This window comes from Triturus cristatus, chromosome 6 (genome assembly GCF_964204655.1).
Source record: "Triturus cristatus chromosome 6, aTriCri1.1, whole genome shotgun sequence".
Lineage (NCBI taxonomy): Eukaryota > Metazoa > Chordata > Amphibia > Caudata > Salamandridae > Triturus > Triturus cristatus.
This window is the reverse complement of record NC_140589.1, coordinates 720,957,644-720,982,242: the sequence shown is the minus strand read 5'-3', so window position 1 is coordinate 720,982,242 and position 24,599 is coordinate 720,957,644. Positions and strand designations below refer to the sequence as shown.

General features: G+C 45.7%; 1 long non-coding RNA gene across 1 annotated transcript; it reads right to left on the bottom strand.

Annotated features, from left to right (window-relative positions):
- Positions 1-1,410: 1,410 nt before the first annotated feature.
- Positions 1,411-24,389, bottom strand: LOC146817771 (uncharacterized). The gene is made up of 2 exons (XR_014963019.1): positions 24,135-24,389; positions 1,411-3,236 (listed from the first exon to the last, which is right to left on the bottom strand). It is a non-coding gene; the product is annotated as an uncharacterized LOC146817771 (long non-coding RNA).
- Positions 24,390-24,599: the final 210 nt, after the last annotated feature.

The window sequence follows — 24,599 nt, the reverse complement described above, 5'->3', positions numbered from 1 at the left end:
CACTGCATCGAATGGGGGGATCCAGATAATCTGTGTGCTGTGATCAGACCAGGCTCCCTGCGCCCCCTTCTTTTATCGGGCTATCCTGCAATCTGTGTTCCCAGGGGGGTGCTCCTCCTGCGACCAGTGGCACTGTCCTGACCCGCTCTTGCCCGCCCCCTGGCCCAGGCGAGCCCCCACTCCTGCCTGACTGTCTCAGCGCGATCCGTCTCACTCGCACGGTGACTGGGGCATGCAAGACACACACTGATGGAGCCGGGTCAAAGGACTCCTCTTCTCCGGAGACACCGTCCCAGCAGAGGGCTTCTAATCATAGGGTGTGAGCCCACAGGCCAGTAGGCTGGGGGGAGGAACTCCTCCAACGTGGCTCGACTGCTTTGTGCCGGCTTCGTCCCCACTCCGAATCCTTCACTGACGATCCGGGGTCCGGGCACATGGCCCTCCTCTCCTTGTCGGGCAGCGCCTCCCGGCTCCGCGCGGAGGCCTCCTCAGCTCCGGAGGCACGAGCCTCCTGTGTCTTCACCCCAGTGCCTCTGGGAGTGTCCCACGGCCATGCAGAACCTCTCACCTGCATGGCCCACGACTAAAAGGGAGACCGTGACCCGTCCGCCAGCCTCAGCAGGGTCCAGCAATCAGCGTGTGGAAGGGGAGTGGACTAGGACCCAGTCCAGCTGCGATCGATGGCTCTCTACTCGTCCGAAGCAGACACCAGTTCACTACAGTGGGCTGTCAGTGCCGCAAGTCCGCCATCTTAGTTACCGGCATGGTGATGTCGGCTTTTCATTCCTCTGCCGCGGCGTTCGCACCCACAGAGGTCTCTGCACAGGCCACTCCAGAGTTGTTCACCGGTGAGGGCCTCAAGCTACTCATTTATTTTCTGGCAGGATTAATTAAAGGATTTCAGCTCCGGACGGGGGATTTGCTGGAACACGTCCTACCCAGCCATGTTCTAGGCCACGCCCCCCGCCATTATCCGGCCTTGATGATATCTTGGCTTGGATAACTGTTCTTTGAGCAGAGAAAGGAAATATCCACACGATCTTTTTAAGCCATCATATGGAGTTGTAAATTGAACCTGCCTAGTGAATTATAGTTAGGAGGGCCATTCTTCGATCCCCTGCAATTCAGTATTTTGTGAATGACCTATTAGTACACAGGTTGGTTTGCAAAACAATATTCAATTTGCAAAACGTCAGTTCACAAATTGCGTGCAGTTTTTGTGAATGGAAATGTAGTACATTAGGAGCAAGAATATAATGAAAAAACAAGCATGTTCATTGAACACACATAAAGTAAGACACACCCAAAGGAGTATTACCCTAGCATATGGTTCTGTCAACACTAGAATAGGTGACTTCAAAACACATTTTCTTGGTTGAATCATGTTTCTCTGATATGTACTGAAACAAATTTTGATTTATTTATATATTTATTTACAATTTTACCCAACTTAACAGTAGAATTATATTGCCCACTGGATTCAAAGTATTAATTACAAAAACACAAAGTACAATCAATGAACAATATACTGTGTACAAAATGTAGGGCATACAGAAGTATCTAATGTAACAAACAAAAATAGTTGCCTAGTAAGCAACTCAATGTTTTATTGAATGTTTTTTAGTCAGTGATGGGGGACTGAAAAAATAATAACTGGCTGAATACAATCAGAAAATGTTAAACCACCTCTAAAGATTTTAAATTGTACTGCAAATGAGGAATATTAATTTAACATGCTGAGACCATTCTCTTTTGGGTAACTACAGTTTCCCCAAATTAAACTATTGAAAAATAATATATTTAGACAACATATGCATTTCTAAGTATTTTGATTCAAAGAGACAAATTAAAAAAAGTATTTACAGAAGTAGTAAAAAAGCTTTAGGGTGTAATGGTGCAATCAAAACTCCTGATTTCACATAAAAGTGATCATTTCATGAGCGTAAACTTTTTGGCTTTTAATGTTCCTTCTCTCTTCATCGCATATTTCAAGAGGTATAGCAATTGAGAATCACAAAACAAAGCAATATTTTGTGCACAAGTAATGAGCACAAATCAAAATTACTCAGGATATTTCACAAGTTTTGTACCTAGGGATTTTACAAAGTCGAACATTTTAGGGACTAAGCTGAAAATATGTTTTTGCTTCTAGGCTTTTTCTTTACTCGGGAGTGAACCAGGTTTGCAAAATGCACCTGTTTATTGCAAGGCTTCGGAGTTTCCTGGCACATACGGTTTCATGCACAGCTCTTTAAAAACAATACGTTCTAAGGCCAGAAGGAAAGGTACAATCTCGCGTGAAATTAATGCTGTCATAGACTGCAAGAACAAATAAGAACTTTGCATCATTAACTCATCTGCCAGAACTATTGTAAATTGCCCTGAAAAAAGGGCAGGTGGCGGCACACTGTGCATTTTTATGGGAACGCCCACAAAATTGCACACGAAGAGGGAAAGGCGCTTTGCTTTGTGCAGTTTGTTGTGGATTTTGGGCATGTTTCAACAGCTGTTAAGTATCAATAAATTATTGTATGACAGTATACATGATAAATATACTCTATATACGATAGCTGTTTATTTTCACTAGTGGTTTTGTGCAATGTTCATTGAGATTTAAAATTCGTTTACAGCATAGAGTGTGTAGTCTGCAATTTTCATTCATAAGTAATTGCTCCTCTGGTTTTCATCGCAGTAGTATCTTTTCCATCCAGTCTTTAATTTCTTGGGATCTGCATCATCTTTGATTTGGGGGTTCAGGGTCGTTGACCATCCGCCAATTTGTCCAATTCAGTTCAAGTCTAAATGGAAGCCCACTTCCTCTAACCAGCTGTAGCAGGTGAAGACCCGGTCATATCAGCCATTTTAAGAACAGGATGTGGTCTCCTGGAACCATATTGGAGCCATTGTTGCCATAGGGTGGGATTAAGGTAGTTTGGAGCAGCAATGGTCAGTGCGCTTCCATGTTGGTTGGGGGAGGTCTATTCATCTTTTGAGGTCCAGGGAGGAGGAAGTTGTTGTTGCATGCTGTCCAAGACCCCTTAGCAGATGTACAGGAGAGAGGTTGACATGACAATGACAAAGAGGCCACTTGATGCATGAAGTAGATTTCCATGCCCTTTAGGAGTAGTCGCATTGTGCATCGAAGGTGTTACAGATGACATGTTAGCCACACTGCCACCTGGTGTGCTTGGTGCGGGGCTTCCAGCGGCAGGTATCGTAGTATTCTGGCAGTAAATCTGAAACACAAAACAAATTAGCCAAATAAAAATATGGACTTAAACAAAATGATCATGAATAAAGTTAGTCCCTATGACGCTTAAAGGGAAAATTATGGTTGGTTTCTTCTAAACATATGTTTAAGTAAGAGTTAGGGAGTGAAAACTTTTGGAAAAAAAGGCCCTCATTACGGGTGGCGACTTCAAACCGATAAGACTGGTAACAAGTGCCTCAAGGGCTCAATTCGAAATGAGAGGGGTTTTCCCACCCCTGGAGATACCAGCATTGGTAACCACCTCCCAATTCCCAGGACACTTGTAATGAGACCCATAGACACGAGAACACAGACAACAAAAATCTCAACATGACAGGAAAGTCCATCTACAAAAGTTCTGAAATGCACCTCATCCCGCTATCAAGTAATTATGTCAAAAAATAGAAGTGGTTAAAAATGAATACATTAAATTAACCGCCTTCTGCTGTATGTGGAAAGGGAAATCTGTTAAATTCAGGATTTAAAAACATATTGAATTTGTTTTTGTGAGATACCTAAATAAGTTCCAAATTGTGTAGCCTATGTTTTCAAATGAAGCCTTAACGGAAGCCTCCTTGATAAATATTATCAGAAGAATGGTCTTTGCATGGAAGCAACACATAACAGTCACAAATTGTATTTTTCAAGATGCATGTTGATTTTTTATAGGTAGAATTCTTGAACAGAAAGTTCATCAGTTAAAACTGGAATTAGATGCACTCTCTACAGGACACAACTGGAATACAACAAAGCAGCCATCTCCTGTCGAAGTTCAACATAAGTAATTTAGAACATTGTAAATTGAAAGTTAAGTGACAATGTACCGATGTACTGGCTAGTCTAACACAAGAAATACAAATTGGTGGTGTAAAGAACATTCCAAGCTTACGATACAATATACATTATAAAATATAACATTCCCCACAGCAGTTTTGTGGCTTAGGTTCTTTTATAAGTAATATTTGCCTCTTTGCTCCATGTAGTAAGGAACCCAGTTTCCAACCCTGGTCATTTATTTGACAAACAAATGAGTTTTCACAGATGATGTCAATGAATCATAACAATTGCCCAGACAAGACAAGACAGGCCTGACAAAGTGAGAAGAGACAGAAACCCTATTCTAGGTATCTGAATTATAGGATATTGTTGACACTTTTGCATAAGCACAGTGTGAAACTTTGATTCGAATAATGTTCAAATGAAGGTGTAAAGTCATTTCGCCTCAATTATAAGGTAGTCTAAGACACGTCAAATGCCTATAGACCCTCACTGCTATCACATGACATTTGAAACAATGATGGCCCATTAAACTGTTCTGAAAAATTGTATTAAAACATTGGAGAGTTGGAAGGCCTTTGAAAACAGAAGTGCTGCATAAACTGAATAATGGCTGGTTTATGCCTTCTGCTACAACATTCCAATGTTCCTATTTCTGTGTCTACCTCTTCTACCTAGGAAATTCCACTCTCGGTGGGTGGAAATCCTAATAGTACTTCAGCCCTGGTTCCCTGAGCTAGATTCGTTGTTAAATTGACTCTCTACCCCTATGAGCCCTACATTTCAGAGATTCCGAACTTCAGCAGTGGTCTAGAATTCCATACTAGAATGTGCAATTAAATTTTCACGCGCTGATAGCAAAGCAGTTTACTTTAGAAGACCAAGCTAACTGACAAAGGCTTGCCAGACACAAAATTGATATCTGTGATGTAATCATATGCCAACAGCCAATCAAAAAGTGCCTCTTGCGCTATTTTCTGCTGCTCAACTCTCCTAAAGATGCTCATTATGATCTAATACCACGTTGCCCTTCAAGCAACATAGCTTGGCAATTACATGAGGTAAATGCTCACAGTTTGTGTCAGCTTTTCAAATCTTACCATTCAGATGTTCTTTAACCCCCCTGCTGCTCCCCACAAGCGTATTATGCTAGCATCAGCTAGGATTTGTCCCATAGTTGTCTTAGTATCCTTCTTGGAGGTGCCAGTGTTGATGACAGTGGGAATGAGAAAGGTGCCACTCTGATCCCTGTAGTAGCATGGGCAAAAACAGAAAGGGGTGGCAGCCTATAGAATTCAATCTGGGCCCATGGTTTAAGAGTACTCAATGAAAATGTAAACTGACTGATGCCATGTTATACATCATCTCTCTATTGGTTCACTACTCTTTACCGAAAAAGTTTGATAGAAACATTTTTTAAAAAGGGTGCTCAATGCCCAGTCTCAGCCTGATCCCCAAGCAAGCGGTATGCTGGTGTCAGGATTTGGTTTGATCCATAATTTCTCGATCTCGTCAACAAGTTGGGCGGTGGAAGATGACATGAGAGTAAAATCCCTTCTGGAATCCGATCGCAACCCTCTTTGTCTCACTTTGAGGGGAGCTGACGTAGGGCTTTAGTGGGATAGGCAGCTCTCTTGTTCTTAAAAATATAGGTCTTTCATGTCCTCTAAAATAGGATTTCCTTAAAGCTGTCAACAATTCCCTCGCCAAATGAAATTCTAGATGCTTATGAGGTTTGTGCTATTGTCCAATAATAAATGCCATCAGTGGCGGGCGCCACAAACAAAAAGTAGTGAGGCAGGTGGAGGGGGCGCAGGGGAGCACAGGAGGGGGAACGCGGGGGGAGGAGTTTAATAATAATACAAAAAGGAAAACTTACCTGAAGCTGCCGGCCGCCTCCCGCATTGCAGTGTTCTTCTTCCTTGTCCCAGCAAGCACTGGGGCAACTTCTCCATGTGCAATCCCCGTGCTAGAGCAACGCAGGGATTGGCCTGAGCAGGCTGCTTTAATGCTCCACTCAGGACAGGGAGTCTCTGCTGTTTCTCCAACCCGGCTGTTCAAAACCTGGAGAAACCTAAGTGTGCATGTGTGTGTTGACTAACCTAAGGCGGCCAGCCAAACATGCGCCCTTATAAGTGCACAAACCAGTCCTCTTCTCCCTCTCATGGGCCCGCCCACACCACTCCCTGCATACGCTGTCTCAGAGCCTGCCAATGAAAAATAAAACGATTATAGTATATTGTTTTATTTTTCAGGTGCTGGCTCTGATCCAGTGGGGGGCGCTCTTCTGCCATTGCAGAGGAGCCGCCGCTGAATACCATCTTCTAGCCAGTACCCACAGGCCAGGTATATTAATTTGTTGTTGGACTGTGACTGCTTGGAATGTAGCATTGATTAAGTCAGCAGCCTCAAAACATCCCCACAGGAAGTAGTGATGCAAAGCAGCAGTACAAGAAGTAGGAGAAGCAAAAGGCAGGCTTCTGCAAGCTTAATAAGGAAGTGGTGACCTGGGACACCAAGGCTTTCGGTGAGTACTTAGAGCTGTAGACTCCTTAGCCACACCTACCCAGACCATAACATTAATGCCAGCAACTGAAGGGATCAATTCTCAACTGTGGATGGGGAAAAGTGTGGAGGAATATTTGGTTGGACGGCTTATTTCGCTCTCTCTCGCTCTAGTATTTTACATTGAGAGAAGAACAGTTGGCCGCATACTATCATATTCAGGCAAAGCACCTCATCCCAATATGATTTGTGTTGACTTTTCTTTTAAAATCCAAAGCAGAGATAAGAGTCCCTTTGCTTTGCCAGACACCAAATTTAACTTTGGAGGGTGCCATACATCACCCTTCAAACTCCAAGAGGAAGGCAGTTATAATGCAGCTATTTATAACGGCCTGCATGGCAGATGCCCTGTGTTTTCACCCAGCTTGATCGGTGGGCCACCATGCAAACCTGCAATGCAAGTGAAGCTGGAAATAATGGATCTTGGATAAGGGTGTGATAGCAGAAGCCCATGCCAGATTTGGAAAGGGAACAAGGACTGTGGACATATTGTTTTATGCTCTATTTGATCAGAGCCATATATGGAGAGCTCAAGCAGGATTGACAGTAAAGACCTTCATAGATCTGAAGTAGGCAGGGCTGGCTTTAGTGCTGGTGTCGCCCGATGCGACAATCGTATTGGTGCCCCAACACACTATGACCGCCTCCTTGGATTCTCGCACTACCACCGGGCAAAAGTGCCCCTCTTCTCTCAAATCATAAACTTTGCCCCCCCTTATGTCAGCACCCCCGCCACGAGTCAGCACGCAGTGCGGCCGCACTGCCCTAAAGCCGGCCCTGGAAGCAGGTCTTTGAACCTGTTAATCTGGCTCATGTGTGGAAAGTGCATGTCCAATTGGTATTGGTCAGGGCTTGTTGTAGCTATTTTGGTCCTACTCCACTCAAGCTTTTGAAAGCTTCAGCGAAGGACCAGTAACCATCTAACAGCGTTATTCCAGAGCGGGGCTGTAGTTTGGCTCCTTTGCTTTGTATTGCTATATAAATGTTTTGGCTGCGCATTTGAGGAAGACAGCATATGAGAGTAGCATGAAAATACAATTTCTCCTGTTTAAAGATGATGCAGGGCCCATTATAGGGGACAGGTATGGAGGAGCCCCAGCGACATGACGTTTTGCAGCTATTATTGACGATGGGGTCCGGATGCCACCTGGTGACCTGGTTCTATAACAATTTGAATAAGATGGTGGGCAGAAACCTAGCCAGAGCTAAGGCAAAGGGAGAGGCAAACTTGGGGAATGAAACTGAAGGAAGGGAATGGGAAAAGATACTACCTTATCCTCAGCGGGTTTCTAGCAATAATTGACTAAAGTTTCTCCAGTTTAACTATATACATCAATCTTACTTTGCACCATGGGGCATATCAGCAAGACAATTATCGCCGCTTTAGCAGCCGTTTTTGGCCAGAAAGCAGCGATAATTGTATCGCCCTATTAGCAAGGTCACGCTATCGCGTGAATCCTTGCCTCAGCGCCCTTTCCCTTAACGGCCAGTTTTGCATCTCTAATGAGATGCAAAGTGGGCGTTCCTCCCCAGATTAACGGGAGAAATGTCGCTAAGCGACATTTCTCCTATTATCAAGCCACACGCTACACTGCAGAGCGATAAGAAATGTAGCGCTAACCTCGGTTATCGCTACTTTCCTTATGCCTGCTTTTCATCTGACTTAGCCATGATATCCTATGGAAGGTGGATATCATGGCTAAGTCTGTCCCTGCCCTATCAGCAAGCTTTCGCCATACGTTGTGCGATTATCGCTAGATTTCCAGCGATAATCGCACATTTGGCAGTTTGCGCCTTCATTTTTATCGCTGTTGGATGAGCGTTGCTGATAGCACGCTATCTCAGTGATAAAAATCAGCGTTAGCCGGCGATAATTATCCTCGCGCTAAGTGCGCTGAGAGATAATTATCTCCGGTACTTGCTGATATGCCCCCATGTACGATAACAGAGATATATGGCAGAAATCCCAGGAGCTGCCTGAGGAGTAAGATGCTGGCTACAATCTTCTCCCATATGGTCTGGGCGTGTCGTAAGATGGGGATATATTGGGCATAGGTTAACCGAAAGTTGAGTCATACCCTAGATAAGGAGTTAGCATGTACGCCAGAGGCATGTCTGCTTGGAGCCTTCCCCAGACCTAAACTCAAAAAAGTAGGCAATGGATTCATAAACTTAGCCTTGACATTAGCAAAGAGGATGGTTACTATATACTGGAAAGCTACAGTGGGTATGATTGGTGGATGCACGACTTGTGCAGTAGGCACGTGCTGAGGAAGAGGCCCTGCGCAGGGAGGAATCAAGTAGTACTCACATTCATCCAATAGCTGAACTCTGGAATGAGGCCTTACGAGCCATTAAGGACATCAACAATCAAACTGAGACACCCCTATAAGGAAAAACGTGAAAAAATTGAAAAATTCTAGCAGGGGCCAGGCGGCGTATCCCTCTCTTGCTTATCTGGATGGGAGCGGGCATCATTTGAAAGTGCTGTTTTATTACCAGTTGTGACTGCACTTATGGTCTTCCCTGGAAGAAAATGAATGCTTATAAATTCTTACTGCCAGATGATTGTATGGATCTGGTGTCTAATGTTTTTCTTTGTTTAGATAAGGTCCCTTTTAAATTAAACTTCTCCTTGTATTATTGAATAGATTCTTAACTGCTCCACTCTATGAACTGGAGACAATTGGAAACACATGTCGAGCTCTTGTATGCTGATACAATGTAGATGGCTTTTTCCCAAATTTTTTAATAAATTGTTACAAATTTTCTACAAATTGTATATTACAAAAACAGATGATCCAGTACCTTTAGCATGAATGCTGACTGACATGACGAGATTATTAGGGGCTGTGACATCTACTGTGTGCACAGGAAGCCAGTGGTCAAAACCTCTCATTCTAAAAGCATGCAACTGGAGAATGGAGTCAGAATTAGGCTGTCAGAGCAGTGGAGTCTTCTGTTCCCTGTCATGATAATTTGGATGTGGGGTTTTTCAAGACCGGTTCATGGATTCACCAGATCACTATTCGTAGGAACACCATTGAACAAGCGACCAGGGTGGTTTCTATGCTTCGATTCAGGCTTTCAAGAAGGTCCTGTTAAAAATACCTGGAATGGGTGGGCAGCGGTCTCTGCCTTTTTTGGGACCAAATTGTAAGACTGTAGTAAAACTAAACCTGTGTGTGTGTGTGTGATAAAGAATACTTTCCTCTGCAATCTAGTTGGAGAACTGGCATCCATTCTTACTGTCGCGATTCTGAACCCTTCCAAGATGCAGGTAAGTATAACAACTTCTATCTTGAGTTATATATTCATCCAGTGCCACGTTTGAGCCAGAGGTGGCAGGTGGACCCCACCATCGCTAGTTTTTGGGGACCACCACTTATTTTCACTCAACAGGCTGATCCAGAGAGAAACAAACACAAAATGGGAATAGAACGTGGAAGTGAAAAGCAGGGAAAACAGTGACAAAGGGAGAAAGGGGCATGAAAAGGAACCTGCAAGAGTGAAACAAAGAAGGAGGGAGTGGCAAGTGGTGAATTAAAGAAGTATGAAGTGAAGTCAAGAATAGGCAGGTTTGGCTCGGGGCTCCTAATCAAATCTTAGGGCCCCAGCATGTATTCTTTTACAAATTAAGCCCTGTAGGTTGTCTGACCAGCAGGTAAGCATCTACGAGGCTGCTCTGACAGATGCTCTGACAGATGTTTATCTATCAAGTTCCTCATCATAGTAAATTAATCAATAGGAGGGAAGAGGGTTGCAAGCACAGTTTCTTCATTAATTCACAAGGGTGCAGAATTCTAGCTGCATGGGCAGGAATCCCCAAAGAGCTCTGCTAGACCAGAAGAGGAGAAACCACAAGTGTATTGCAACTTTCTGATGAAGGGAAAGGGTTAATTTGATAACCCCCTTGTAGTTTATGAACACCTGATCTGGTGAGGTTTGTTACTTGTGAACATGTCATGTTGGTATGCACCCAGCCATGTTGTTGTTGACAGTCTCTTTACAACTGGAACTGCTTCACTGAGCCTTTTCTTTTCCCTGGTGGACACTCCAGACAACCAGAAAAAAATAAGTCCTACGGGATCCAGTTGGCTGGCATTAAGGGTTGATAAAGAGTGGGCAGGTCCTCCAAAATTGCAACTTCACACAGTGACGGCCGCACCATTAGTGCGGAGGAGTGCCGCCGCCCTGCCACCAGCAAAAAAAAAAACGGGTTTTAAACTGTTTTAGTATTGTTTTATTTTAAACCCCTGGACCACTGGCGTAAGGAAAGCTGAGGGGGCCCCCTGCAAGGTACACGGAGGGGCCCCCATTCCGGATTTAATCCCGAGCTCTAAGGCCCGAGCACTGGGTGGAGGGGGCCCCTGCAGCTCAGGGTCCCCCCCAGCACTGCGGGGGATGCGGGGCCCTGTTTCACCCCTGCCTTGGACATGCCCCCCGGGACTCTAACGAGTCTTGGAGAAGGTCCATGGGAAGACACTGCTGGTGGGGGGGGCGGGGGGGGGGGTGATGGGCACTACCTTCACTGCACATGAGGGTTTGGCCAGCCGCCTCAGGCCGGCCAAACCCTTATGCGCAGTGAAGCTCTCGCCAGCCTCAGCTGCGTTGCTGGGGCTGGAGAGAGCAGGTACAGGCTCCCAGTCTGCCTGGAGCACAAGTTGCCAGAGATCAGGCCAATCCCGACGCTGCTTTCATGCAGCGTCATCCCCTCCGCCGGCCCGCCCTGCCACTATGGCAGGGGATTGGCCACTACTGCACTTCGTCCAACATCTCTCACTCCCTTTGAAAAATACCTCTCGAATAGTTATCCGGGAGCCAGTAAACATTTATGAACCCAAAGAGTACCGGGCACACTTAATGCAGAATACAAAGCGTATTCTGTAATTTAAGACCCTAGACTTGAATACTACATCCAGAGATTCTGAATGAGGAAGGCACATCTATGTAATGTGACATGCTTCATCATAGGCTTCCTCACTCCACCCTGGCCAGATGTTACTACTAGGGTGGATTGAACCCCACTATGTGGGGAAGTTCTTGACAAGCAGTATTTACTGGATAGACAGGGGATCCAGATATAATAACACCTTAGGGTAAACATCCGGGAACATCCTTTTAGTGGTAGGCACCCTTGGTATGTTTAAAAATACTGGGGAATGTTGTGGGCACTATGACCTTATCATTCCACATTCTGCTGACATGTTTCTGCCCATTTACTAGCCTAAACCCAGGTCATGGGCATTTTTCTAGGCCATACAGATAAAGGATCCCTACTTTATCTCAATAATCACACCTCCATGCATGTGTAAGAGGGAGTTCCTACCTTCACTTTGAAGGACATATTAGCCCTACCGTTGGTTGTTGCTTACATCATGGTCAAGAACTGAGTGTGATGGCTACTGTAGTCACACATTCATCAAGGAGCTGCATCAGTTGGTTGACCCATAGTACATTCCTCAGCCAGCCAACCTGGTCCACTCTGGTAGTACCACCTCACCAGGTTGGGTAAGGAAACCTATGAGGAAGCATGGCTCGCTAAGCGGGTGAGGCTTCCTTATCAAGAATCTCTGAACCTAGTATTCAAGTCTGGGGTCAATAAATTAAAGAATACGCTTTGTGTTCTGCATCAAGTGTGCCCCAAACTCCATGGGCTCATATGTTGAAGGACGTACGGTGTTCACCTTTTTCCTCCTTGTCTCCTATTGTGGTTGTAAACCAGTAAACATTGTCAAAATAAGAGTTTACCTCATTCAGATTTAAAAAGAGCTCATCCCCAATTACCAAATCCATTGTGCCACCGCCATGTAGAAAACATCAACTTCAAGAGACACTGAAACTGCAGTCTACAGGGCCACTTAAGCCTATTGCTGTTCAAGCACAAACCCGGAAACGATTCTTTCACTGCCAGACTTTAAAGGGATTTATATGCATTTTAAGACGTATATTTACATTGTAAGGGCACTGAAAGGCCCATACTTTACGCACCGACTGAGTTTCTGGATCAAACCAAAGCTCAGATTTTGGTAAAATGGTGCACTAATGGTGGCCTTCAACAGAGGAACAAGTTCCCCGAACTTCCACAAATCAGGAACAGGAGAATATTTCAATAACTGGGGCTGAGACATCAACTGATTGTGAGGCATGTTGGGAGCCAGCCATATGCAAAGATTTTGGGGACACCGCCTGGTCTGTGTTCTCCATCCTGTTCCAGATGGTCTGGCTCAATGCCATAGAATTTCAATTGCCAGTCCTCTGAAATTGCTACTGAAATGAGATACTTCCTATATGCTTAATTTAGCATGCTGGGAGAAGTGGCACAGTTAAACTGCCAGAGTAAGGGTACAACTTGATAACAACCACCCCCCCCCCCCCATCATCCCCTTCCTGTAAGGTTACCTGCTCCTATGTTACCCTGAGCTCACATGTGTTTAGATGGATACCCGTCTCTAGATGGTCAGCCACGGAACTCAGTTGTCTGACTGGGTTTTTGAGGCGTGCACCTTAGAATCCTCACTTGTTGATGGACATTGTGGGAACTTTCTACCTCCACTGCCCTTCACAAGAACCATTCCATGTCCTTCCTGCCCACCTTCAACACTGTCCACTTTAACAGGAAAATTAAGAGGCAAATCCATGCAGTCTGTCTCCTATGAATTTAGAAAGACTGTAATCCAGTTCTGTAAGAGAGGTTTGAGATGTGCTGTGTCCCCAAGCCTATATTGAGTTCCAACTGTGAAATACTCAACCTTCTGGGCGGAAATGTAGGGCATTTTAAAGCCTGTGTTTTCAATTATTTTAGCAAAAATGTGATATAACTGAACAACAGGTCAATGAATAACAGACACCTTTACCGTTCAGTCTCCCCACACCAACAAGATGGGTGCTCATTGTATGCCATAAACTTACCCATACATTAGGCGTTATTTTTAAATGTTAGTGACAGACATGCAAAAAGAAATGATAAAAATAGATGTGACCACTGACATTAATCAAATCCTGATAGCATTTAAGGATCACTTTCCAAGGGGTTTAGAGCTCTCCTAATCTATTACATCTTCTAAAAAAGGACCGCACACATGTATTAAAAATCACACTATATAATAATATTACTTATAAGCCAGATAGGAATGAAGCATCACTTAAAAATTGATCTGTGGGGTATTTATAGAAATATTGCTTGCAAAAGGTGCATTTTGAAGCCCATTGGTCCAGTAAAATTGGTCCGAGCCCGGTTTGAATGTAAAGATCTCGGTTTTTTTTTTTGGGGGGGGGGGGGGGGGGGAGGGTGTGTTGTTGGTTTTCTTCCATACAATAGTACGAAATAGGAGGCAACATAGTGACTTTTAAGTTACATACACTGGGCAACTGGAATTGGCCAAAATGCATTGGAAATGAAGATATGTTATTCAGAAAGGGGGGCATAAAGGGTTCTCCCTTATATCACTTTCAGAAAAAGAAGTGTCACACTGCATATATGAATATTTAGTTTCACTCATGTCCCTAATCTCTGTTCAACTTTTTTCCTTCTTTTAATCCTTTCTCTTCTGCTCACTCATCCTGAATTTTAACACTTTCTTATCTCTATTTGCCGTCTCATTTTCCCCCTACAAGAGGTGGAGACAAAGTAATTGACTGTGTTTAAGATTCTCTGAAACAGAGAGGTGAGAGACATGGAAAATTGTACTGAAAAGGAGGAGCAACGTTGGGGGTTCAGGTGTTTTCGGTTGTCAGGTAAATACCAAATGGACCCAGAGTTCCTAATCTTTCTTTAAAAGTAAACAGCAGTACAATAAAAGAACAAACTAGGAGGCACGGGTAAAACATCACAGGGAAGACCAGTTTAAAAGTAAGGCCTGGATGGAATTCAAGAAATCTAGGCATTTGAGGTAAAGAGTGGTTGTGGCATAGCGTAACACAGGCACCCGCAATGTGGGGGGCGAGTTCCAGCGGGGGAGGCCTCAGCACAGTAACCTTGTCTGAGAGGTCCTGAGTGATTCCGGACGGGGGTCCCTTCATGTACTTTGGAGGGGGCCCTCGAATTACGTTATGCCACTGGTTTGTGGCAGCATGGAACTTCCGATCTGGGTAGTCGCGTGAAGAACCCGTGGGGTCATAGGAGACACCAGAGGTACATACTCAATCCAATGCAATAATGCATAATAATGTGGACCCTCTACAAAATAGCCAGACTAGCCACCTCACAGACGTACAAGGAAAGCGTCAGAACAGAGGATCACTGAGGGGGTGGGAGCCCTAGTCAACCACAAATAGGGCGTTTGGGCATTTGATATTTGTATGCTGTTGTTTTGAAAGGAAACTCAAGGAGATGATGGACAGAGTGCTGAAACTTTTCAGACACTCACCCCCAGTCACAGATCTGGGTTGAATCCATCATCGTTCTTTAGCTCACTTTGCCACCCCAGTTCAGACACGGCTATATGCAAATCAGTCTTGAACCTGTGCCTAATGGGAACAGTCCAGCCCGAACTGCCAAGCCAGGTCTTCCCTGGACCGGAAACAAGCATCCTGGGACCAGTTTCGGGGTAACACCCCTAATGAGCCAGGCTACCTTGAATCTAGTGGCAAAGTGAGCAAGGGACCCACGTCGGGGCATACCCAGCCAACTTAGGGCAAACAAAGCAAACACAAGGAGATGATGGACGGAGCGCTGAAACTTTTCAGACACTCACCCCCAGTCACAGATCTGGGTTGAATCCATCATCTGAACTAGAAAGGCATGGGAAGCACAAAAACAATGGATTTAGGCCCAGATCTCCGTACTGGGGTGAATGTTTGACCCCAGTGCAATGAATGCAAAATTGTTCTTTTTGCATTTGTCTCCTCAAGTGGGACGGGTATGCCCAGACGTGGGTCTTGTGCTTTCCATGCCACTGGATAAGAACAAAGAAACGGGGCTAAGAGGGATCAATCTCGTTTATTTTAACTCAAGAAACAATTAATTTTCTCGGTACAACTTATTTCTTATAAGAAACTATATTCATCATAATTTATCAGGGACGAATATCTCTTGGTGAACATCAGAGCACTTCAACACAAAGTATATACAGATTTGCACAAACATGAAGCAAAACAACACACCAAATATATACAGATTTGCACAAACATGAAGCAAAACAACCTCTATTTACAATATCGTTAATTCATATGAAACACAAATACACATACAGTTTATGTACACAACAAACTATCAAATCTCAATTCCCCTAATCATGGTTCCAAATCAATGTATACTAGTTATTTATAGTAGTACATTTGGAGGTAATCCTTTTTGGCATCCGAGGTGTTCCTCCTCTCCTATTGTTTTATGTGTCTGCCAAACAAAAATAATTCTTGAATCAACACATTTAGTGGATTCCTCCTACGTCAAAATGTCGACGCGTTCGCGTTTCAGCCTCCAACTATTTGGCCTCTTCAGGACGGGGATAACAAGCTATCTACAAAAGTGGTATGATAAAATAACAATGAATGAATAAATAACAACAACTAATATATGTCACAAGCTGTCCCAGATTAGCCCATGCAGTGCTCGAAAGGGCCACACGTGAAGGACTCAGCGGAAACACCGGAGCATTACCTTAATCCCAGAAAAGACAGAAATGTGAATTATACTGGTTCAAACCCGGCTAAGTGCGACAGCGAAAAATTATGAGGGGTAATGCGGGGGCGATAGTGAAATAACTTCCTAGAAAACGCGAGACCCACCACCAAACAAGGCACTCTCAGAATGATTTGTACCTGGTTCAAGACTGGACGGATATAGCAGGGGCAGTACGTCAGACGAAGTCTTCTCAGTGTCTCAACAAAGTTAGAATAATGCCTAGTACAGGTCCGGCTGGACCTCTCTTATGGCGTCACGTAACTTCAATATCTTTTACATCTAAAGTGAAGTATACAGTAAAACCACTTAGGTTAGAAGGTGCACTGAGCACGTGAGAGAGCGTCTACACTCATGTAACGTGTGAGAACGGGAAAAGGGGATTACCTTGTCCATAGCCTCAGTATGAAAAAATCGCCATACGTCTTAATCAACAAGAATGGGGGTCGCTTTAAAATTCTTCCACTCGATCCCCTCTCATTCACCCACTGGAGGGAACAACAAAGACAGGTCTAATATCACTGTCTACTCCAAACCACACTGACTCGAAGCTATTCATGGGATCGTATTATTAAAAAAACACACTACTGTCACTCCTCCTCAGCACATCGCCACACAGCCACGGTCATACACGCTTAATTATATACTCATGACGCTCTAGGACTAGTGCTCATAGACACTGACACGAAGCTATTAACGGGGTGATATTCTAACAATCAACTATCAGCCCTCCTCCGCACATAACCCGACAACAGTCCTATACACTTAACTGGTACGGGCTCGCGTCCACGCCTCTGAATCAGCCGCTTCAGGTTCACCAAATGAGACCGCACAGGTGACTGCGAAGGCGGATTGTTAAAAAGCGTGTGCTTACGTAGGTACGCCGCGGGCAGCGTGACGGAGACTCGAAAGTGAGAGAGGACTGTTCTCCACCCGGGAGTAAATGTGTCCCGTCTACCATATAGCACTTTTCCATGCTCCTGTCAATTACAGAGTTGGACGCAAACGTAAAAGTCGAAGCACGTGTCATCGCACAGATTCTTATAAAAAGGGGCTGGAAAAAATGTGGAGAAAGAGGAGAGCGGAGACGGTACACACGTGTTCCCTCATTCATGGCCTGTTTAAAATTACGCTCCTCACCGTGCTCATATACCAAAAATGATGAGTGACAGCAGGAGTCTCGCAGCGAACGGGGACAGCATAGGGGGGGCCCCATTCCCCTTCCACCTCCTGCTGCCACTTGGCTATATGGTGGCAGATAAACAAAGTTTGAACTGTCTTTGTATTCTTTTTCATCATTTTTGGTATATGAGCACGTTTGCGTCCAACTCTGTAATTGACAGGAGCATGGAAAAGTGCTATATGGTAGACGGGACACATTTACTCCCGGGTGGAGAACAGTCCTCTCTCACTTTCGAGTCTCCGTCACGCTGCCCGCGGCGTACCTACGTAAGCACACGCTTTTTAACAATCCGCCTTCGCAGTCACCTGTGCGGTCTCATTTGGTGAACCTGAAGCGGCTGATTCAGAGGAGTGGACGCGAGCCCGTACCAGTTAAGTGTATAGGACTGTTGTCGGGTTATGTGCGGAGGAGGGCTGATAGTTGATTGTTAGAATATCACCCCGTTAATAGCTTCGTGTCAGTGTCTATGAGCACTAGTCCTAGAGCGTCATGAGTATATAATTAAGCGTGTATGACCGTGGCTGTGTGGCGATGTGCTGAGGAGGAGTGACAGTAGTGTGTTTTTTTAATAATACGATCCCATGAATAGCTTCGAGTCAGTGTGGTTTGGAGTAGACAGTGATATTAGACCTGTCTTTGTTGTTCCCTCCAGTGGGTGAATGAGAGGGGATCGAGTGGAAGAATTTTAAAGCGACCCCCATTCTTGTTGATTAAGACGTATGGCGATTTTTTCATACTGAGGCTATGGACAAGGTAATCCCCTTTTCCCGTTCTCACACGTTACATGAGTGTAGACGCTCTCTCACGTGCTCAGTGCACCTTCTAACCTAAGTGGTTTTACTGTATACTTCACTTTAGATGTAAAAGATATTGAAGTTACGTGACGCCATAAGAGAGGTCCAGCCGGACCTGTACTAGGCATTATTCTAACTTTGTTGAGACACTGAGAAGACTTCGTCTGACGTACTGCCCCTGCTATATCCGTCCAGTCTTGAACCAGGTACAAATCATTCTGAGAGTGCCTTGTTTGGTGGTGGGTCTCGCGTTTTCTAGGAAGTTATTTCACTATCGCCCCCGCATTACCCCTCATAATTTTTCGCTGTCGCACTTAGCCGGGTTTGAACCAGTATAATTCACATTTCTGTCTTTTCTGGGATTAAGGTAATGCTCCGGTGTTTCCGCTGAGTCCTTCACGTGTGGCCCTTTCGAGCACTGCATGGGCTAATCTGGGACAGCTTGTGACATATATTAGTTGTTGTTATTTATTCATTCATTGTTATTTTATCATACCACTTTTGTAGATAGCTTGTTATCCCCGTCCTGAAGAGGCCAAATAGTTGGAGGCTGAAACGCGAACGCGTCGACATTTTGACGTAGGAGGAATCCACTAAATGTGTTGATTCAAGAATTATTTTTGTTTGGCAGACACATAAAACAATAGGAGAGGAGGAACACCTCGGATGCCAAAAAGGATTACCTCCAAATGTACTACTATAAATAACTAGTATACATTGATTTGGAACCATGATTAGGGGAATTGAGATTTGATAGTTTGTTGTGTACATAAACTGTATGTGTATTTGTGTTTCATATGAATTAACGATATTGTAAATAGAGGTTGTTTTGCTTCATGTTTGTGCAAATCTGTATATATTTGGTGTGTTGTTTTGCTTCATGTTTGTGCAAATCTGTATATACTTTGTGTTGAAGTGCTCTGATGTTCACCAAGAGATATTCGTCCCTGATAAATTATGATGAATATAGTTTCTTATAAGAAATAAGTTGTACCGAGAAAATTAATTGTTTCTTGAGTTAAAATAAACGAGATTGATCCCTCTTAGCCCCGTTTCTTTGTTCTTATTATATGTTCCTTACCCAGGCGTGGGAGGGTCATTTGGGTATGCCCCAGTACACTTTCTTGATTCCATGCCACTGGAGTCAAGCTAACCTGGCTGATGAGGGGTGATGCCCCGAAACCGGTCCCAGGATGCTTGTTTCCAATCCAGGGAGGACCTGGCCTGGCAGTTCGTGCTGGACTGTTCCCATGGGAACAGGGTCAAACCCAGTGCTTTAAATGGGCCGGCACTGTCCGGTACGGAGTACCGGCACTTTTTTATTTTGGGAGTGTACCGCCACTTCTCAAGAGAAATGCTATACTTTTAAATGGAGAGCACCACCACTTCTGAGAAACAAGCAGGTACTCTGCTACAGAGTACCTGCACTTATATTTTTCCATTTCAAGCACTGGTCAAAACTGATTTGCATATGGTTGGGTCTCAACTGGAAAGGCAGGGGGGTGCAAAAATAACGATGGATTTAGGCCAGATCTCTGTACTAAGGTGAATGTTTGACATTGTGCAGCATTCTGTCTATCAATTGTTCTTTTTGCAGTTCTTTTGAAAGGGCCACGGGCCATTTTTGTCTAGCCTTTTTTTCACACAGAATAAATATACTTTATCACTTCAACCGTCCACTTGAGAAAATAATCAAATACCTTTATTGTTTTACTTATTACTTTCATTGACACTTCGGGAAGAAGTTAAAATGGAGAAATATAACAGCTCCCTCTCGTTTACCCGATCCTTTGAGAACTGTGAAAAGAAAGTGAATGAGCCAAGCCCCTGTCGCTCGTGCCTCCGCTCTTCCCCAAGCAGCAGCCCACTGTACACCAAAGTGCCCTCGCCATGACCCCGTATTTTCTGGAATGTTCGACGGCAGTTCCTTCCTTCATATAGCTCCTTCCCTCCATTCAAGCCTGCTCCCTGAACCTACCTCACCCGAATGAATGCAATATCTCTTCAGGCAACCCAAGAGCTAAATTTTCAACTGAGAACTAGGCCCAGAATTATATAATCCGATCTTAATTTGTGGCGGTGCTTGCAGGTGGTGTCCGTCGCCACGGACATACATTTTATGAGTCCCGGGTGTGTTACTGATGATCAGACTTCAACCCAGAGCAGGCGAGAGACCGATAAAAAATGTAGAAAGGAGAAAGACAAATATAGGAAAACCGTAACATAGGACGAAAGTAGGGATGAAAAGGAACCTGCGAGGGTGAGATAACGAGGCAGGAAGTATTGTTTGGTAGGAAAAGACTGCGACTTCCTGACAAAACCGGTAAGTGCCTCACACCAAACTGGGCGTGGTGGCACGGTATGACACACTCCAGAGCTATAACTTTCTTTGGCTCTATTGTAAAGCGCTCTGACACCTCTGGATAATGTCCGCGCTATATAAAAATGCATAAATAAATACGGTCCGCGGATGAGGGGAGACCTCGGAGCTTTCACGTAAAGACACCCCTAACATATGTTCATAAAGCTCTGGGGGCGAGTGACGTGCTGCTCTCCCCGCGCCTCCTGACGGTCTCTTCACTTCTTTAATGCTTAAAAGCTCCACCTTGCTTTAGAATCCTCCTTCTCCAGGGGCGTAGCTGTCAGTAGTGCAGCAGGTGCAGTGGCACCAGGGAAGGAGTGTTAGAGGCCAGCTGAACCCAGTTAACGCTGCATGTGACTATCCAACCAGCGGATAGGGAGGCCTGTGTTGCAGCCTGCACCAGGGCCAAAGGCACCCGTGATACTCCATCGCTTCTCCGCCCCTCTCTAGCTCTACAAGTCTCACCAACCCCCCCCCCCCCCCGCCCCCCCCCCCCTTCCAGGAAACTAATATGGCTCTGGCGCCTCTGCAGGAGATGTTGGTTTTAATCCCTGGATACGGTTTAAACTGGAGAGCCAACAGAGTCTCGGGACTCGGGGGAGTTTATGGAGGAGGCTCACCCCCGCCCATGCCCACAGGTCCACCAAGCACTACCCTCTGCGCTTGGCATGTCCGGGTACCCGTTGGCAGATCCGGCTCTGACGACACCAGTCGCTGCTCACTGTGTTCTGCCAGCTCTTGGAAACCTGCTTCGGTGCCGCAGGGCACTACACACGGGTCTGTTTAACTACTTCGGAGTCATGCTCTTTGGTACTGAGGTAGACCCAGAAGTTTTAAAACTGCAACATCTGTCATCATGTTTTAATTGGCCTGACCGAAGTGTTTTAATTGGCCTGACTGAAGAAGCCGAATCTCGGTGCCGAGGATCACACGTGGGCAGTGTGCGCGTTTGGTGCTTTGGGAGGCTGTTGTTACAACACTTTCCGTGGCCGCGTTTGCTTCCAGTCCCGGGCCAGCTCTGGTCCAACCACACATGTCATTAAGTGTCATGTTAGGGACGGGCACGCGCTGGTATGGGTTCTAAAAGGATGAGCAGATTCTCGGGGCTTTGAACGTCACCCCTCACCCCAAGGATCGTCTGTAAACTTCTGCTTACAGCTCCCACTGACACCATCTCTTCTAGGCGCTATGATGCCATACTATTTGCAAAATGTGTCGAATGGTAGTATACGACTTTAAATGGAAATATAGAGGTGCATGTACTCTCAACTTAAGAGTGAGTACCTGGTTGCCCCTGAGAAGTGCCAGTACTCTCCCGTTAAAAGTATTGGAGCAGTGCTGAGAAGTGCTCTCCCTTTCAAAGTATAGAAATACCGGACAGTATCTGCCCATTGAAATCACTGGCGCCGCCGCTTTTAGTAGTTTGGTGACACGCCAGTGCTTAATTTGTGCCGGTGGTTGCTTGCAGGTTGTTGGGACCCAGACTTACTTTTCATCATCGGACTTTGACCCGCAGCAGGAGAGAGCACGTCAGAAGGGGTAGGTAGGATGGAGAGAAAGGCGGGAACGCTGCAACGAAGGTTAAACTCAGGGTCGAGAGGAACCTGCACGAGTGAAATGGAGACAGGAACTGTCGGGCGATGGAAGAAAGAGGCACGGGTGGAATAAAAACTAGGCGCCCACCGGAGTCGGCAGCCCTGCATTCATTTTAAAAATGAACCTTTGGTGATAACCCGTCGCTGGGTGGGAACCGCCCTTTAAACCAGCAGCAGATAGAACTGCTTGTTAAAATACTGAGCACCGGTATTCGGTTGGCATTTTTACGGGAATGGATTCGGAATGCCAATCGTTTCCAAACTGTGGGGTTATTCACGATTAGTCCAATATGTTGTGACGTCACGTGACTCTGACGTAGGTGCGTGCTGACAGAGGCGGCGATGCTTTTACCAGCACGTCAAAGCTTTTGTTCAGTTCGCTGCTGTTCTCGCCGGTGGGGTGCGGCGAGAAATGGTACAAACACAGCGGGTGCCTGGGGTGCGCCCGCCTCGTGCGGTGAATGAACGATGCGCAGACGCCTCTGATGTGAAAATAAATCAATGTCTCTTAAGATATGTATGACATTAGCTTTGCCTCACTGTGGAAAGATCACGGCTTTTAGCGAAGGTGCGATGAGGCCGGTATAAGAATGTTGAGCGGGCGGGGCAGGTAAAGTCCAGGGTGTGAGGAGTTGATGCACAAGAAGTGAGTGCGCCAGGCATCCATGCAAACGCCTAAGTTACAACGCAAATGCGTCTTACGGGGGGGAGTGGGTCAGGAAAGTAAACTGAACTATTTCATGAAAAGCGATTCGGCGAGTGAGAGAAAGGCCGAGTGGGAAATCGGAGGCTGATGGGAAGCGACGTTATACAAAATAATGGAAAGGGATGGGACGGCGCGGTTGGGGGGGGGGGGGGGGGGGGGGGTTCGGCGGAGGAGGGAGATCCTCAGAAGAGTACATTTGGGAATGGGGAGAGAGGAGGGCGGTAAGTACCGGGCTCAATAACCTTTCATCCAAGAACGCCTCCTCAGTTTAGTGTCAGATAATGCGCTTAGATGCCCGGCACGGTGAATAAAACCAATACGAATGAAGCTACAATACAGTCCGAAAGCATCAAAGCGAATGCCTTCCAGTGAGATGACCAACATCATTTGTATTGGCGGGAGAGAAATACAACAGGAGAGGAAACATTTATGATATAAAAACGTGTGGGGGGGGGGGGAAGGGGGGATAAAGGAATCTAGACACGTGACAAACACTTTCTTCCACACAAGTAAACTTTCAAATCTCTTCTAAAAAGAACCTGCGCTAAATTTGAACATAAGTCATGGAGAGGCCACAACAATGTACCTCATTGTTTAATTCGACGCACCGAGACCAGATGCTCACCTGACACCGCACTCTGCGGGGCAATGTATCAGGTTACCGCTATCAAGCGCACGCCAACATGTGGGAACTTCCGAAGCAGGGGTAGGGGTGAGGCAGAAAAAAGGGGCTTTCGACTTGCACTGGAGTGGCAGATATTTCAGGAATGAAGAAGTTATATAAAGTAGACATGTCCACAGTTTTTAAAGGAGAGAGTTAAAATGCCGGGCTTACGCATTTTACAAATGTTCTAAAAAAAATTTGAAATAAAAAGATTCTCTCCGTCAAAAAGGGAAGGGGGGCTATTATTTCAGCGCTCCACACGTGCATGTATAAATAAATAATCGGACCCCTTGTGTCACCGTGGTCATCCTTTTGCTGAATTAGATTTTTGTGATTTGTTAAATTTTTCTGTGCGGTGTCTTCTCGATGATACAGGCACGCACGACCCTGCTTTGGTAGTTGGTTGCGGTGCAGTGGGCTCACAACTCCCCTTGGCACCAGTGGCACTGCACCTGCTGCACGCTCGATAACCACGCCCTTGTGCCATTCGCCTTGCACTGTTCAGTTAGTGTGTGTGGCGTCTGCTCCCTCTTCCAGCATTTTGGCAATCAATGATACTAACCCACCCCTGCCCCCCCCCCCCCCCACACACACACCGCGGCCCCCTCGCGCTCACCTGAGTGGGCAGCAGGGTGGCCAGCGCCAGCACCCCCAGACACAAGGCCAGTAGTTTCCTCATGGCGCTCGCGGGTGTTTCCGAACTCCGCTGGGTGGTCGCTGGGCTCGGCTGTCTCAGGTGTTGGTCTCCGGTGCGGTGCGTGTGCCTCTGTGCGGACGAGATGGATGAATGACTCTGTCTCGGGGTTTTATGTGAGCAAGCTGTGACGCGCGGGCTCCCTCCCTCTCGTCACTCCCTCCAGCCTTTTGCAATGCAAATGTCGTTTTCGAGACACGACACACACCACGCCCCCGAAACCCACCCTGTCGAATGCTATGCCTGGAGCGCCGAGCCATCGCCCTGCTGGTTATTTACCTCAGGTTTCCTAAATTCGCATTTGTCGCTTTTTAACCCTCTGCGCCTCACACGAGCGCCCAAGGCCCCCCTCCCTCTTTAAAATCTCCTGCATGAGATCCTAATCCG